At 39.7% G+C, this 17849-nt stretch overlaps 1 protein-coding gene across 1 annotated transcript in view; it reads left to right on the forward strand.

Moving 5' to 3' along the window:
- Positions 1 to 17849, forward strand: part of LOC111816723 (microtubule-associated tumor suppressor candidate 2-like) — a 241256-nt gene that overhangs the window by 168879 nt on the left and 54528 nt on the right. The window contains exon 2 of the mRNA XM_023715055.1: positions 727 to 780. The gene's annotated coding sequence lies outside the window, so the exon portion shown is untranslated. The remainder of the gene's footprint in view (positions 1 to 726; positions 781 to 17849) is intronic.

Below are 17849 nucleotides of genomic sequence, written 5' to 3' on the forward strand. Positions count from 1 at the left end.
TGTCTGAGGGACAGTTGGCTAAAATACCACTCTATTACAGGAATCTAGTGACTGATAATGATCACTGTGAAAAAATTACCATGGTCTGATGTACTCTTTCAGAAAATAGAAATTCTGCAGTATATTTTATAATCCATTTCTTAACATAATTCAATCTTTTGAGTGCATAACCTCTTAGTATGTTTCAGTTGCTGGAAAATTAAACTATATGGAATGTTTAATTCTCCAGTGTCATTGAATTTTAGCAGTGGATAAATTCTTACATAGTAATGTGAGTGATGAGTGGGGTACTTCATGGTTAATCTCTAATGTGCTCAGACCTGATTATGACAGCCTCTATCTCCAGAATTGTAAGTAACTAAAACAGAGTCAAATTTATTGAAGAACAACACGCTGGAAGTTCATTCCCCATGTTAAATCTGAAGCAATGAATCTGCTGTTGCATACGGGGTGATATTTTAGTATTTCTTTAACAAAGTTGTATCCTACTCACTGGATGCCTAGTTCTTCCCCAAGTCTTGCATACATTAACTGATTTGTGTGTGTGTGTGTGTGTGTGTGTGTGTGTGTGTGTAACCAGGGATTGAACTCAGGACCCTGCACTTCTGTGCTTGCCAGGCAAGCACTTAATCTATGGAGCTATCTCCCCAGCCCCCATTAACTGATTTTCAATTCTCACAAAAACAGCCCTCTGAGTGAGGTACTATTATTGTTCTCATTTTACAGATGGCAGACCTGACACAAGAGAGACCAAGTAACTAAGTCAAGTTCTTCCAGCTGGTAAGTGGAGATTCCAGTCTGTCGAGGCTGGCTCTGGAGTCAGTGCTTTTAATCGTTTTCCATGCTGCCACCAGTAGGCCTTCCCGGCTATAATTTTGAATCACCTCTTCTCTACTCCCGAACCTCTGAAATGCAGTTCATGCAGAATGTGCTAATAGGATTTCTCTTCAACACTTTTTGTCTTGGACCAGGTCCATCTCTTCAGCTTGGACTGGGCCAGCAATTTTTTCTTTCTCTTTCTGACTCTGTTCTGTAACATAGTTTACAAAGCACTGACTTAACAAATGTTATTTTTCTGATGTAAAAGTTTGAACTGTTTTGCGCAGGCAAGGGGCAGGCACATACCCATGACCTCAGCTTCTTGAGAGGATGAGACTGGGAAATCTCAAGTGAGAGGTGAACCTGGGCACTTGTCTAAACATCAAAAAAAAAATGCAAAGGATTTGTTATGTAGCTTAGTGGAAGAGAGCTTGCCCACTGTGGGAAAGGGTCTGAGTTCAGTCCTTGATACTGAAGAAAAAAGATTCCATTTTCCCATATCTTAAGTTCTAGCCACTTTACTCCTCTTTCATGATGTTTTTATCATCTAAGATTCTTGGTTGTGAGTCAGAAAAACCCTGTCTGGTAATTCTGAGCAGAAGAGAAATTATCTCAGAGTGGTGATCAAAAGCTGAGGAGCAAAGGACCAGCATATCCAGGCTCCATCCTGGATATCTCTGCCTCCGGCTGGGCTGCCACTGTTGGTAACAGCAGCTGAAGCTGCCACTCAGTGGGCCCAGCTCATATCACTACATCCGGCTCATTGCCACTATGGTTTTTGAGTCATGTGGTCATGATTCAAACTCCAAGTGGGTACAGACATTTGACTAGGCCTGCTGGTTCCCTGGGGGAGCACGAATCAGGAGGTCTCATTTAGCTTCTTTACTCCTTGCCTCTGCCCAAAATGACAGCATTGAGAATTATCCAGCAGCAGGAAGTTGGTTTGATTCCCAGCCGCCAAAACGAGTGACAAATATCCCTTAACAGTGTTGTTGTAACATTTTTGCCTGCAACTCAAAGTGAATATGCTTGCATTCATATGTAAGGGCATGCATGCTCTCTCACACACACAAACACATGCCCATACACACATATTTACCTGAAAAGGATTTCAGGCAAGAATTCTTAACTGTGGGAAGGTGATCAATGAATATTCTTGGCTATAGTTTCCTTCCTTAAAATACCAGTCAAGACTCACTACATTGATTTGAGTTTGAAAATCTTATTGTACAGTGTCCTCTAGATAGTATATTAAAAACACTCCCCAGGGCTGGACAGATAGCTCAGTGGACTAAAGCATCTGCTTAGGCAGAGCACAGTGGCTGGAGTTGGGTCCCTAGTGTGCCATGCCAGCCCCGCCTCTGGAGTGCCCTGAGAAGGCATTTGAGACTGGGCATGGTTGTGCGCACCTGTAATCCCAGCATTTGGGAGGCTGAAAACAGGAGGATCACTATGAGTCTGATCTGTGTAGTGAGACCCTATAGATCCTGTACTAAATACATAAAAAAAAATACTCCCAACAAATAGTTTTTGCCCATGAAAAATATGTCCTATAGGTAAGTCTGTCTGCAATTCTAGTCCTTGAATGAATGTTTGCACAGTAAATCCTTAAAGTTTGGCATTTACTACCTTGAGTATGAAGTAGGAAGAAAAGCGAAGAAAATAGGAATCTGTTAAAAAGCAACTCAAACAGAATATTTGATTATATCATCAAAAGTACCTGATATACTACTTCAGTATGTTTGTTTATAGAGTTTGCTAGGAAAATTTAAACCTTGAAAAGTTGTTAGAAAGCACTGACTTTTAGGATTTGGCCTTTTTTTAAAAAAAATGCATTTAGTACAGGGGATACAGGATTTATAGGGTCTCACTGCAATGATTGGACTTGTAGTGATTCTCCTGTTTTTAGCCTACAAGTGCTAGGGTTACAGGCACCCACCACCATGCCCAGTCTCAATCGCCCTCTCAGCGTGCCCCGGAGGTGGGGCCAGCATGGCACACCAGGATCAAACCCCAGTTCCTGTGTCTGCCTAAGCAGGCACTTTAGTCTGCCGAGCTATCAGGCTGGCCCTGAGTTTTAGTTTTGGTCTCTATAAAACAGTAATATTTTTTTTTAGCAAATATGAACTGAGCAGTTGTCCTTGGCAAGGCCTTCATCAGATGTTAAAAGGACATAGTGGTGACCAGGGACTGGAACCCAAGTCTCCAGGAGCTGAAAGTCTAGGAGAGGAAACAAGGATTAGTGTTCAGGCTGTGCTGAGCAGGTTCTGTGAAGCAAAGGAAGACACGAAGGACTATAAGAGAGAGGGACCTTCCTGTCACCTGCAGTCCACAGTGGTGCAGCCTGTGAAGCCGTGGGGCTCTATATAAGCTTACAGATTTGCTTCAGCACCCAGCTGATTCTCAATACATATATGGTGAGTTAATTGACTTTGTCTGGAGCAGAGCTCCTGTGGGCTGCATAAGAGTTCAGTGTTGTGAACATGGCCTCCCACCTAGACCTTTGTGGGGCCAAGGGGTGTGGGAGCTTAGGGGGAAATAGTACCAGCCCAGACGCCAGAGTGGTAATACATGGTTTCTGTTGCAGTGCTTGCCTATGCCCAAATCAGAAACAAGTTTCATCTGTGAATTCAGGTGTGTTTTGTTGAGTATCTGTTAGATGAAAACTCTGGGGCTGGAAGGAAATCTACAGATGCTAGCAGGCATGGACTGCTCCATGAATAAAGTAGGTCTGGAAGGGAAGAGATGAGGTATATGCAGAAATAATTATGAGTACTAAAGACAGAAGGGGTTAGTCGCCCTAAGCAAGGCACAGAGGAAGTACAACCAGTGGCCTTGACCACAACCAAGTAGGGAACTCCAGGTTGACTTTGGCATTTTGAGTCAGCCTTAGTAAGTTGTATATGTTATTTTTTGTAGTCATGATACCAATATCTTGAAACTCTTTTTCCTTAATATAAGTAACTTAATACTATTAACCTAGTAGGGCATACTGACCAAGCACTTATGTGTACTAGGAAACCACTGAGCATAGACTTTGCTCTCTAGGAACATGCACCATGAAGATAATGCTGGAAAGCAGTAACACTGTTTCTTTTGTTCTTGTAAGATGGAACTATTTCTGTGTCCTGGCAGATGGCCCATAGTAACTGTTCTTTTCTTTGCTGATGATAGCCAATTCTCTTAAAGATTGTAGAGGGTTCTACAAATTCTGCCTGAAGAACACATCCCCCATTCCCTTACTATATAAAGAATGAGGTTTTGGAATAGACTAAGTTTGCCATTCATTAAGAGGCTGTACACATTTTGGAATGAGGGGGTGGCATATCCAGAGAACATGTGGAGATAGAGGCAGCTCAAGAGCTGGGGTTAGGAGTAGGCAGAGGAAAGAGCAATGTACCAGGAAAGGAGGTTCTGTGTTGTGCCAAAGGGAGGGACAAATAGGAGGCCATGCTGTACCAGATGTTGGGAACACGAGAAAGCAGACAGCAACAAGTCATTGTTATAACTGCAGGCATTATTGCCCTCTGAGGCCAGTCAAGTATGTGATAATAAGTTTGTATCTACTTTTTAACACAGTGACATAATACCATTTATTTAGTAACCATGTGGCAGTGAGTCTAGCCCTTCTAGCATGTATTTATATCCACCAGGTGATATGTGTGTTGCATAATTTTTCCTGATCCTCACCACACAGCTACCGTCCACTCTTTCCAGCTGCATTAAAATGTAGGTGATGCAACAGGATGAAGTTAGTGTGTTAGTGTTTATTCACAGTGGGTACACCTGCCATTTAAGTAGAAGGCACCGCATCTGCCGAACCTTATTTTAATATACTTTCAAGTCCCTGCTTTCTGCTATAAGTTATAGAGGTCATAGTGAAGGTGTTCTGCGAGACTTAACCATGGGCAGATAGTTGTAATTTTTTCTGGACATAGCATAGAGAGGCTTTGTCCTCCAGGTAACAACAGGCTTCCTGATAGGACTTGCTGGGTGATTCGGAGGCATGCTGAGTTGCCACCCCGCAGTCACTGTAACATCTTAAAATTTGCTTTGCCGGTGTCAAAATATATGTCTGTCTTCAGATACTGCAATTTTATTTTCATTCAGCTAGCTCAGAATTTCTTTAAAATCTCCTATTTTTGCACCTCAAGATAGAAGGGAATCATGTCTTCATTGGCAGCTCATCCGCTGGGGCACACGGAGCCTGCTCTGGATCAGACAAAGCAGAATCTCCCGCTAATTCAGCTTCAGATCTGGATGTCCTGTGGTTTGAGCCCAAACATCCCAGCTGTAGAGTTTCTAGACATTGAATGCAGTGATCTCCTCAGATCTCTGAAATTTTAAATTACAGTTTATACTAGAAAATTCACCAACTCATTCTTCTTAAAGAATGTGTACCTTTAATCTATTAAAATGTTTTAAATCTTCAAATGTTGAATCTTTCTTCATCCTAAAAGAAAACAATAGTTTTAAATCATAACAAGAAGTCAAAATACCCTATTCTCCCTCCCTACTGCAAGTTCTAATTAGAGACCATGGATGTCAAATAATTCCTCTTTTTTAATATTGAACTCTACTGTTCTAATAATGTGCATTATTTGTATGTTCTTTTTTACATCAGTTTTGATCATGGGAAGAACTTTTTATCAGAAAAGTGGGCAGTTCAGCCCCCTTACTCTGTCCCTCCTGTTTCCCTTTCCCAGACACCCAAAATTTGGTTAAGTCAGCACCAGCTATTTATTTACATTGCGTGACTGTGACTTGCAATTTGTTGGTGATTCTCACTTGTGTTCTGTGATGATTCATTTCTTCTTTTACACAACTTTTAAAAAGGTTTTTTCCTTTCTGGTTGAGTGACATGTGAGACAGATGCTGCTTGTTCCTGCCCATCAGCTGTTTCCTTTCCATGTTGCTGGCTGGTGCTGTTCCTGTGTCCAAGCCTTAGCAGCCTGACACACTGATTGCTGATGATGCCAGCCCAGTCACTAGGGCACCCAGCATTCTGTGCTTCAGGGAAAGCCTGTGCAAACTTGATCTTAGAGAAATAAACAAAGAAGAAATAGCTTCTGCTATCCCTTGGAGAGGAGTTCTGAGAATGCGCAGCACATTTACTGAATATAAATACCCAAGCGTATCAGCTGTATTGTTTTCACTGGATCTGTCTTTCATAGTCTTCAGCTCTAGTCAGAGCTGCTTGACCCTACATTTGCCCACCACCTGTTTGTCCTGGCTCCGCTGTCATCTTGCTTTATTTACATCATTGTCTTGTGGAAACATCTTCTTTAGAGATTTAGGAAATGTACACGTGCAGTCATTTGCTCCATAGTGACAATTATACATGCTCCTGTGAGGTTGTCTCTCTGGTTCCACACATAAACACAGGCAAGTGTGAGCCCCAGATAGAGGGATGCTGCTTAGACTGAATTCCCAGCAGAAATAATGTTACAGTTCTCTAGCAGAATGATTCTGCACCAGAATGTATTCCACATATTTTCATGCACTGCGTAATGACATTTCAGTTAGTGGTAGTTTCATGAGATTATAACAGCTAAAGATATTGAAGCCATTAGTTTGAACAGTGTACTGTCGGATGGTTTCACAGTGATGAAATTACCTAATAATGTATTTGCTGTTATGCAAAACATAATTGTACTTAAATTATTTTATGTTTGAGAATTATTCCATACTTACTCTTCATGCTAATTTAGCAAGGTATAGAACTGTTGTGACAATCATGATATCTTACACTATTATAATATCCCCAACTTCAAATACTCATTGTACTTTTCAGAAGGCAGATGTCAACATGGTTCTTTTTATTTGTGATCTGTTTTATCTTTCTGGAAGATTTAGAACTTCTTTATTCCTAGAGGACTGAAATTACTTTGCTGTACAGCATGCCAATTTTTATTTTCCTGGATCTTTCTGGGCCCTTTAAATCTGGAGATTTGTGCTTTTCAATGATGAAAATTTTCTTATTTGTTTTGTTGGTAATTTTCTTTATTTCTTCTCAAATATCCGTAGAATTTAGAGCTTTAGGTTGATCCTCTATTTAACATTTTTTTCTATTAATTTCTCCTTTATATGGGAGTGTTTTCTTCATGTAATCTTTACAGCTTTTAATTCTTTCCATTGTTTTTTACATTTTAGTTGTAGCAATTTTTATTTTTCAATTTAAATTAAATTAATTTTCAGGCTTTAACACTTTACACTTATTTCATAGATACTCTTTTTGTTCAGAGAGAATAAATTAAAATTTTTAAATATATTTTTCTTTCAACTGGGAAATGAATTTTTACTCAGCAGTTGAAACTATTAATAATATGATATGGGTAAATCTTTGATGCAATGTAAATTTAACTAATACTAATATTAATGTAATGTACTATATCAAATTGTCACCAAATTAATATAACAATATCAGTAATATTTTGATCAGTGTATGTATATAACAATAGCTATATTTGTTTTAGGGAATTTGCATATATATGTGTGTGTATATATATATATATATATACACATAATATATATAATGGCCTTTTAAAAAGCTTTAAAATCATTTATTTATTTATTTATTGATACAGGGTCTTGCTACACAGTTCAGACTCATAGTGAGTCTGTCTTAGCCTCCCCAGTGCTAGAATTACAGGCATGTGCCACCATGCCCAGTTCCTAGACTGGCGTGACACACAGTACCAAGGATCAAACTCAGGATCTTGCACTTGCCAGGCAGGTTCTTATGCTACCAAGCCATCTCCGCAGCCCATCTTGGCCATTTTTAATCCTTTCACCTTTCTCTCCTCCCCCTCCCCTTTTTCCTGATTTTCTTCCCCATCATAATGGTCTGTTTCCTATTATCTCTCCTTATTTTATGCTTTACTTATATTTTGCTTTTCTCCAGTGATATTCATAATGTAATGTTATTAACTAGATTCATCCATAGTAAACTAAAAGAAGCCAGATTTAAAAGATTCTATGCCGTATAATCATGTTTACATAGCAGTCTTGAAAAGAACTCTATAAAAATGGAGAATGATTCAATATGTGTAGCAGCTGAGAGGAGGGGATGATTAAAAAATGTTTTTCTAGGGTGATCCAACTGTTCTGTATCCTGATTTTACTGATGGTTTCTCTGAGCATTTGCAAACCTCCAAGACTTTTGGACTAAACAGAATAAATTTATTATGTGTAAATTAAAATATAATTTTTTAAAAATTTCTTTTTTAATACTTTGTTTTTTTATCTGAAGTCTTTCTTCGATATTTAGAATTTCTTAGCTGTTATTTGTATTTAGAAATGAATGCAACTGTTTGTATCTGGGGCTATATGTTATGGACATTTACTCTAAGTTAAGAACTAAGGAGTATGAAGGTGAAAGCTATCCAGTGTTTACACACACACACACACACACACACACACACACACCCCTCTACCTCTATGCATAGATATGGAATGCCAGGCAAAGAAGACAAAAAGTAGTAAATCACTGCTTAGAATTTTAATCTCTCCTAAATCAATTATCTGTTTCTACTTCAGTACCTCTTGAGTTTTTCTCCCTATTTCTCTTCTCTGCTCCTTGGAATCAAAGTTAATTTTTGGTGGAAAATGGAGACATGGCATCATTTGTCCAGTGTCACCTTTTCACATTGTTAAGGTTTAGATCAAAAATATCCTCCAAAGGCTCCTGTGTTTGGAGGTGGACCCTGGTTAGAAGTAAGTTTTTGAGGACATGCCTTTGAAGAATTTATTATATTATGTTCCCAGCTCCTTCCTGTTTCTTTCTCCTGGCTACCAGGAAGTTAGCTGCTTTCATTTGCCATGCAGTTCTGCCTTGATCTTTCTACCTCTGTACCAGCTGGCCATGGGCCAAGTCCTCTGGCCCCATGAACTAAAGGAAATTCTGCTACATTTAAGCTGTGCACATCATGTATTTTTTCCCCCAGAGGTGGAAAGCTAATATGTACATCAATTGGAAGATCTGCTGTTTCGGGGACTCTGCTTTCCTCTTTTCTTTCCAAGTGTGTTCTCAGCCTATGAGGCTTCAGGCCTTTTCAGGCTAGTTTCACATACATTCCTGCTCTCAGGAGGACTACCCACTGTAGGATCTTACAACCTTGTGCCCAGCCTTGTGGCTGCTGGGGAAGCTCTGTGACCTACTGGGGGAGGTTTCCTCTTGATTTACTTGACAATGTTGAGATTTGTGTTCATATTAGAGAGTGGTGCCATGAAGAGCTCCATGGACCAGAATTTCTAGGTTTCCTTCTTCAGAAGTATCCTCACATTTTAGAGAGAAAGATTCTTACTACAGTTTAGACATTAAGTGCTCCCCTCCCCAAGTCCCATGTGTTAAATGCTTAGTCCCCAGGGTGTACTGTTGGAAAGTGAAATATACAACCTTGTAGGAGGTCCTTAGGTTATTGGGCATATTCCTTCAAAAGGAATGTGGGACTTTATGCCCTCTCTTCCACCCCTGGCCTAGCTGGTGATGTAAGCAATTGCTGTACCCCTCTCGACTACTGATTACAGCCATGTGCCATTTAATGCAATGGGGATGGTGATCTTGTACTGAGAACTCTAGAATCATGAGTCAAAGTGAACCCACTATTTTTATGAGTTGATTGCTTCAGCTATTTCATTATGATAACAGGCAGCTAACTAGTAAACACTTAAAGAATAGGCCTGGAATAGATTCTCTGTCATTCGTTCCCTCTTTGGACATGCTGGACTCAGTGCTTGGATAGAGGAGGATCTCGGCTGCTGCTGCCCTGAAGAGAGGAAGTGACCCATCCCTTGGGTCAGGCACTTCCTTGGCAGTGTCAGGGATGCAGGCTGTGGAGGGTGCGTTAGCATCGTTGCATCCCTTTCCATTCCTGACCCACATGTATTCAAGCCCTGTGTATAAGATGTGATTGTCAGTCACCACACAGAGTTGATAAATGAGCAATTTTGTTCAAAAGATAGTACATGTAAGTGTTATGGCATTTCTCTGAGATTCTTTGCTTAAAATGGGTGTGTTTGAGTATTTTGTATTATTTAACAGTGAATTTGTAAGCTGTGATTTTAAATATTTAAAGCATGCCTATTAAAATTTATATTTATTCAGGTTTTTACTTTCTGGGAAGGTTTGCTTTTGCTGCTTCATCAAATTATTATCATAGTTAGCATGTATAAAGCCATCTCCCAGAAGTGCTAGTGGGACAGCATCCTGCCCTCGGGTTATTGATTAGGGCTACTAAACACAGGTCGACATGTTGTTATTTTCAAAGACACGCTTAAATTTTGTCTTGAACATAAGTATTTTTCACTATTTTCCTTCTAACCTTGGTGAAATATTTGAGAATTTTTATAAATTAACTAAAGTGATATTATTCATTTATCTCAGTTGTATAGAAAACCATTCAGTCTCTCTAGCTGTGACATTTATTTTTCTTCTATGCTTCCAAGCTGAGATGGCTCTAAATGAAGTAATACTTTTTCCCTTTTCATCTGCCTTCATTTCTTTATTGAGTCCTTAGATATAAAGATTTCCAAGGATGATGTCTCCAAATGCCACATTTGTTACATAGCAGAATTAGTGAAAATATGAAGACCTTCGCAGAAGACCCGGAACCTGAAAGTACATGCCTTTCCATTTTGTGGAAGATTTTGCACCCACTTGTGCTGTGTATTTATTTTTCAGACTGTTACAGGCTTTCACCTTTTGGGGCGGAGACTTGGACTGCTACACAGTATTAGATATTTAGTTCCAACTTTCTGGACATCTCTTTTATTTGACAGAATAAAGGTTATGAGATTCTGATGTGTGGTAAAAGAAAGTCACCATCTGGGGGTGGAGGAAGGAATTTGAAGGAGCTCCATTTATAGTGACCTGGTGCAGGCTTTTGAACTGTGGGTGACCATTACTTTATCCATAATGCTGGAGAGATTTCTCTTTCTTTTAGGCAGTGCATACCCTTGAGGATTATAGCCTGCGGGCCTGAGATAAGAGTCCTGAAGCACAGATGCGTTCTGTGGAGCTGTGGTGGGCGGAAGAGTTAGCTCCATCGAGCTCGAGCAGCTCTCTGCTTTTAAGCAGCCCCATGTGGGGACAGTGCAGCAGGGCCCAGCAGAAGGGCTTGCGGAAGGGTTCTGCTCTCACTTGCGCAGGGCCAGCCCTGCCTCCGTGACCATCTGCACTGCCTCAGCTTCCCTTCCACCTGCTCAGGTGGATTGAGGGATTCTTCTGTTACTGTTCAATCCAGCCGGTTCACCTTGCAGCAAACTGGGCTCTCAGATTAGTGACAGGAAAGAAATGAGGGGAGTGGGTTTGTTAGGAATCCCCTCATAAGGCATTTGGGGTTAGAAAAAGAAAGGGAATAGATTAGTAAAACATTACAATGCTCTATTAGTACTAGGACAAGTAAATAAATAGGAGATGATGCTCAAAATTTGGTAGAGAGAATCCAATCTCAGTTGTGTTCAGGTGCTACAGGGGCAGAGAGGCTGAAAACAAGCAGATCGGGCTTATGGGCTCAGCATCCTCTGAGCCAGCATGGAGGAAGGCACACGCCTTGCAAACAGACATCTGGAACTCATTCTTTAAAAACTATTGCCCCTCATCTGACAGGACCAAAACCAGTTCTCATCTGATCCAGGCCATGGAATAGCGCTTGAAGTTCTTATAAATAAATTTCCCTTTTCATAACTCAAAAACTACTTGCTTGTATCTAAATGTAAAATCTGTGTCTCTCCTTTTAATAAATAGAAGCACAAAGTTCTTTTACTAGAGTGATTTGATCTTATCTAGTATTTTGAAGATGGGATATTAATCTTCAGTATATTCACTTTTTTCAACTGTCTCATGAAGTAATGGCAGAAAATTTATCACCAGCCCTTGATAGCCAGAAGAGTGTTCTTGCTGCCTTTTGAAACTGTCAATCTTTTAAACTAGATGAAAAAAAATTCTTCCTTTACCAGAATAAATCACTCCCAGTTTTCTGGCAAGACAGATAGGGATAGCAAAGATAATTGAAATCCACAGATAATCCGCAGGCTTCATTTTAGGTATTATTTTGTCTCCTTTCCTCATGAAATCCTTTTAGAGGAAGCAGCTTTGGGTTTCATTGTGGCCTCTTTCTCTTGGCATTTCACCGCTGGGGGAACAGCACGTAAATGGGGCTTAAGGAAGTGATATCTGGCCGGGGGTCGTGCACTGCCAGACTCCCCTGCAAAACCAATAAGCAGACCTTGAATGATGCATTCTCTGGTATCTGTAAGAATCAGGTTGCCAGCTCATGACCTTGTGAAACCATCTCTCTGTCTCTCTCTAACTGCAGGAAGAGGTGTATCCCCCTCGCCGCTCCACTGGGATTTGCACTTCCTTGCCCAGATGCAGTACTCACTATTCTGTGTAATGGCTTATGTTACTAGACCTTGCCTTGCTTTTACCACCATGATTATTATTATGTGTATATTTTATCCTTTTCCCTCAGGAGTTTATAATTTCCATGAGGATTAGTTCTCTTTCTTTAGTTCCTATGTCTTCTTGCACTGTGTTCTTTTTAAAAACGATTTCATGCTCAATACATTATGTTCTTCTCTGAAGACTCCCCTTTGAGTCCTGTCTCAGTGGCACCTTGTTTTCTCTTAAATTCTGAACTTGCTTCAGGTCTGAGAAGATGGGTGTGAACTGGGCTGACATGAGGAGCCTGGCCCCGACTGATGGCACAGGCCTCACCTAACTACTTTGAGTCAGCCACTCTGCCTCCTAAGTCTGAAGTTTCCTCATTTCTAAAATGAGAGAGTTAAACTAGTTAGTATCTCACTGCCTCCCCGCTTTTTAGCACTAAGTGTAGAATAAACTCTTAGCCTGGTGTTACATGCATAGCTAAATGAATTAGGAAAGATTCAATGATGCTGCCCTGTGGGATCGCTCAGCAAGTATTTCCTGAGTGCCTTCTGAGTGGGAGTCTGGTGACTGGGGTCTGTTATAAGTAGGGTTTTTTTTCATGCATCTCTTCATGGAGCTTTCTGTTATTGAGTGAGAAAGACAAAGCATAGAATAGCTGATAAAGTCTGGGAGCAAATTGACTAGGGGCTGCCATTGGAGATAGAGGATGACATCCAGGAAAGCCTGTCTAGAAGGGTGTTGAGACCTGAAATGTGAGAAGGGTCTCACTTGTGGAGAGCTGGGCGTTGAGTAGCAAAGTTGTGAGGACAGCAGTACAGATCTCTGGGCAGGAAGGTGTCAGTGTGGGAGGCTAGAGCCAAGTGTACGGGAAAGAAGTAGGAGGTGAGGGGCTTTTCACAGGACCAGAGTTCAGGAAAGTGTTACAGCTTGTATCTGGGTGTCTCCCCAAGCACTCATTCCATCATGGAGTGTGAGCTTTTCAGTGGTAGCTGCACCTACAGTTTATGATTTATTCCTAATCCAATACTTGGATTAAGGGTGTGATTGCTACAATCCCTCTAGGGTGGGTGGCCTGTGTGTAATATGAGGGAAAGAAAGAAGCTCATCTCGTTCCTTGCTTCCTTTAGCTATATTCCACCACTAAGAACTGTTTGTTACCCTCTGCTGTGTGCCTGTCTGCCTTGGAGCCAGCTGATTATGGACTAGAACTGAACCAAGTAAACCTTTCCTTCCTTAACTTTGGGCTTCAGATATTTGGTCTCAGCAATGAGAAAAGTAACTATGACAGCATGAAAGCCAATGGAAGGTTTGGAGCTTGGAAGTACCTTGATCTGATTATCATGTTAAGGTATTCCCTTGGCTCTCTTGTAGATGTAGGTGAGGGATAGTTTCTTTTTTCTGTACTTTTAAATTTTATTCAAAAGATTTAATTGACACATAATTGTGCTTGTTTATGGAGACAGCATAATGATTAAATACATACATATAATATAACATGAGCAAATCAGGGTAACCAGCATTTCCATGTTCTAACACTATTTCTTTGTGCTTAGAGACTTCAGGCTCCTCTCTCCAAGTTCTTAGAAAATTCAGAATATATTGTTGTAAGCCCACTTCATCCAGCTGCGCTTATTGAACACTGAACCTTCTCCAGTCTTGCTGTATTTGGTACCTGGTTTCCAAGTTTCCTTTCCCCTCCCTCTGCACTATTCTCTCTGGCATGTAGTGACCATTGTTCTGTTATCTTCTTCGAGGTCAACTTTTGTAGCATCCACATGTGAATTTCTCTTTAGAGAAGGAAGAGTGGAAGCTGGGCGACTGAGGAGGAGACCTGTGAGTGGTTCCCTGGGCAGTGACCCAACAGGGGAGAAGTAGATTAGAGTGATGAACTTTGGAAGTCAGCCATAGCTCTTGGGATTTGCAAATCTGTGCTTCAGGGAGACAGTGGTACCAAGGAGAGGAGGCAGAGGCCTGCAATGTGAGGTGGGTGGGAGACAGAAGGTCTTATTTCTGGCCCTGATGTCCTGGAACAAGTCCTGAGATTTTTAAAATTGCAGTTCTGCTTGGTAACATATAAATTCTGGAAATAACCTATCTCACATTTTTGCTATGGAAAATAAAGTTTGTGGAAAGGAATGGGACAGAAAGTGTGGGCAATTAAGGGGCAAAATAAAGATGGACTTTATTTTTTCTAGAGGGTAGTATATATTTATTCAACAAATGATTATAGAGCACCTACCATGTGTCAGGCTCTCTTGGAAACAAAACAGAAATCCATGATGGAAATTAGCATTCTGCTTTAAAATTCAAATATCCATAGCTATTTACGCAGGGATTCTGCCTTTAGAGATGTATTTGCAGGAAGTGAAAGGTGCCACTGCAGTATGTATTTATCTATTTTCTGGGAAGAATTATTTTGAAAAGTAAAACATGAGAATAATATAAAGTTTGAGAATAAAGGAATTGGTATAAGTGATCTTTGACAAAATAAGGAATGTACTACACATATTTATAAGGTAAGAAGCCCCCAACATGCAGCAATTCCACGAATGTAAAAAAGGCTGATGTCTACGTGTAAGTCTATTTTCTGAGGTGGTGTTCAGTGATTTTACTTTTTAAAGCCTTTGTTTTTAATGCAGTGAAAATATGCTTTTTTAAAAGAATTGGTAATATATTTAAATTTTGAAAAAATGTCATCTAAGATATACTAAAAGAAAATATTAATCACAACAGGCAACAACGAAATTCTGGATTTTGGGGGCTGAAATTCTGTCCTACGAAGGATTTTTTTTAAAGGGTAAATGGCAAAAGTGAACAATGTCTCTTTTGGAAGAGCATGTAACATTTTACTGGGGGGACTTTCAGGTGTCAATGAACACAATGTTTTACTTAAATATTGGGCTAATCTTATAAAGCTAAGTTTCTTTCCTTGTGCTCCATGTGGTGTGAAACAGCAGCATTTCACTCTTCTTACTCAAGGTAAAACAGAACTAAAATAGACTCTGCTACCTCAAAAGAAGTACTCAAAATAGAGTCTTGTATATTTGGGAAAAATTTGGTAGTTGCCCATGGACTGTATTTAAAACAAGGAAAGCAAAACAGGCTCCAGAGAGCTGTTAACAGTTTATAGTACTGCCCTGTCACAGAATTCAGCACCACAGACAGCTACAGAGCCTCTGAATACATATGCTAACGTGTACTACCTACCCAATAATTTGATTTTTAACCATATTGTGGAAGTGCATTTGTAAAGTTCATTTGGCAGAATTTTAAATTAGCTGTAGTTGTGTCTGTTGAGAGTAAATGTGTACAGGTTGAGCGTTTTTGATCTGAAATTCTGAAATGCAGAATCCCTCAAAACCTGAGACTTTTTGAGTGCCAATGGGACACCACAAGTAAAAAGTTTCAGACCTGAACTACTGTGATAGGATGTAGGCAAGTTGTGGCTTTGCTAAAATATTGTAGGAAATTTTATGTTTACACTTCTGTTTACTTACATTCCCAAAATGTGTGTGTGTGTGTGTGTGTGTGTGTGTGTGTGTGTATAACAAATATTTTCAAATCTGAAAAAAATCAAAAGTCTGAAGCATTCCTGGTTTTATGAATTTTGGATAAGAGATACTGAACCTCTAAAATATTATGAAATAGAGCTGAACATGATGTACACCTATAACCTCAGTATTCAGGAGTTGGAGACAGGAGGATTGTGAGTTCAAGGCCAGCCTGGACTATAGAACAAGATAGTCTCAAAACAATATGGAATAATACCAAAACCCTGAATATTTCTAAGTAATTACAATTGCAGGAAATGTAATTATTACCATGAAACTTTCTAAAACAAGTTAATAAATTAATTTGTATATAAATACTGCCTTTGAGTACATATAAATTTATTCAATGTGGTAGAACATCATAGACTCTAAATACACATTTCATGGAGACGTCAAGTAAAATTTAAAATCCAGAATTTTGACTCTTTGCTTTGCTATACTTAGTAGTGAATTCCGGGTTCATAGCAAATATAGTTTGCTGTATCGTGTTCTTCTGAAGTGCTATTACATGGCAAGAGCTGCAATTGGAGCTTCTTTGGCACATACGTTTTCTTAAATTAGATGGAATTATATTTACATTCAGAGCTACAGTATTTGTACATTTGTATATGTGTGAGAATTCCCAAGTAATAACACATGACACAGCAGGCTCAGTGGGTAGGAATGCTGTAAGACTATTATTCAGTCTTTAAAAACCTCTGTGTCCTTTTTATAACGTAAACATCACATATACTTCCTTTAATTTCTAAATAAACTATTATATCAGATCTATACTATCTCCTGAGCATTTTGACATCCCTCTGGGAAGGAAGTAACCAGTTTCTCAGTTCAGTAGTGTCGCTTCACAATCCTGGCCTGAACAGACTGAAGAAGAATACCCTGCTTGGGAATTCTCACACATATACAAATGTACAAATACTGTAGCTCTGAATGTAAGTATAATTCCATCTAATTTAAGAAAACGTATGTGCCAAAGAAGCTCCAATTGCAGCTCCTGCCGTGTAATAGCACTTTGAACATAGTGTGTACATTTGCCCTTTTGAGCTCAGATTCTCTCAAAATGCCTACTGTGTGAAAAATACTATCCCAGAAACACACGGAAACACCCATCAGCACCGTTAACTTACTGATAGTTTCATGAAAGGAACAAGATACACACACAACATAAGACACATGTAACTATAATAAAAAGCACATTTAACTATAATCAGATATGCAGTCAGCTTTCCGTATCCATGGCTTCCTCATCTGTGATTTCAAGCAACCACAGATTGAAAATATTTAAAAATTGTGTCTGTCCTAGACATATGCAGACTTTTTCTTGTTGTTATCCACTAAACAATGCACCGACTATTTGTATAGCATTTGTATTGTATTGGTTATTATAAGTCATCGAGAAATGATTTAAAATATGTAGGAGAATGTGTGTAGGTTCTATGTGAATGCTATGCTATTTTAAATGAAAGAAATAAGCACCCTCAGATTTTGGTCTGCATGAAAGATACAGGAACAAATCCTATGTGGATGTTGAGGAATGAGTTTACACAGCTCTGAAAAAAAATGTGTTATGCTAGTCCCAAAGGAAAATATAGGAGCAGGATTTAGAGACACTTCCTCTACCATGGTTTAGGGTAGCTAAGGAAGAGAATTTAGGAAAGGCTTCATGGAAGAGGTAGACCTCGATGTTTAGAAGTCAGAGCTTTTGGGCAGGCAGAATGTTTTCACTGGGCAGATGTTGTAGTTTGGGTCTAGTTGTCTCCCCAGAGCCTCATGCAGTCATGGGCCAGGGACTTCTAAAGTTTGGGATTAACTCATAATCCACTGGGATTATGGATTTTAGTACTGCTGGGATTATGAGTGTGAGTCCTTCCCCCAACCTCAGGGGGATAGCCTGAATGCAATTTAAGAGAGACAGACTTCCTCCCTGTGGCCATTGTTGTTGCTACACCTTCATTTGCTCTCTGCTCTTTGATGCCACCATGAAAGGATGCTCTCTGTCATATGCCAGTCTGCCTTGGAACCAGCTGAGTATGGACTGAAACCTCCAGTAACTATGGGCTAAATAAACATTTCCTTCCTTCAGTTTG

This window comes from Octodon degus, unplaced genomic scaffold (genome assembly GCF_000260255.1).
Source record: "Octodon degus isolate 3935 unplaced genomic scaffold, OctDeg1.0 scaffold00038, whole genome shotgun sequence".
NCBI lineage: Eukaryota > Metazoa > Chordata > Mammalia > Rodentia > Octodontidae > Octodon > Octodon degus.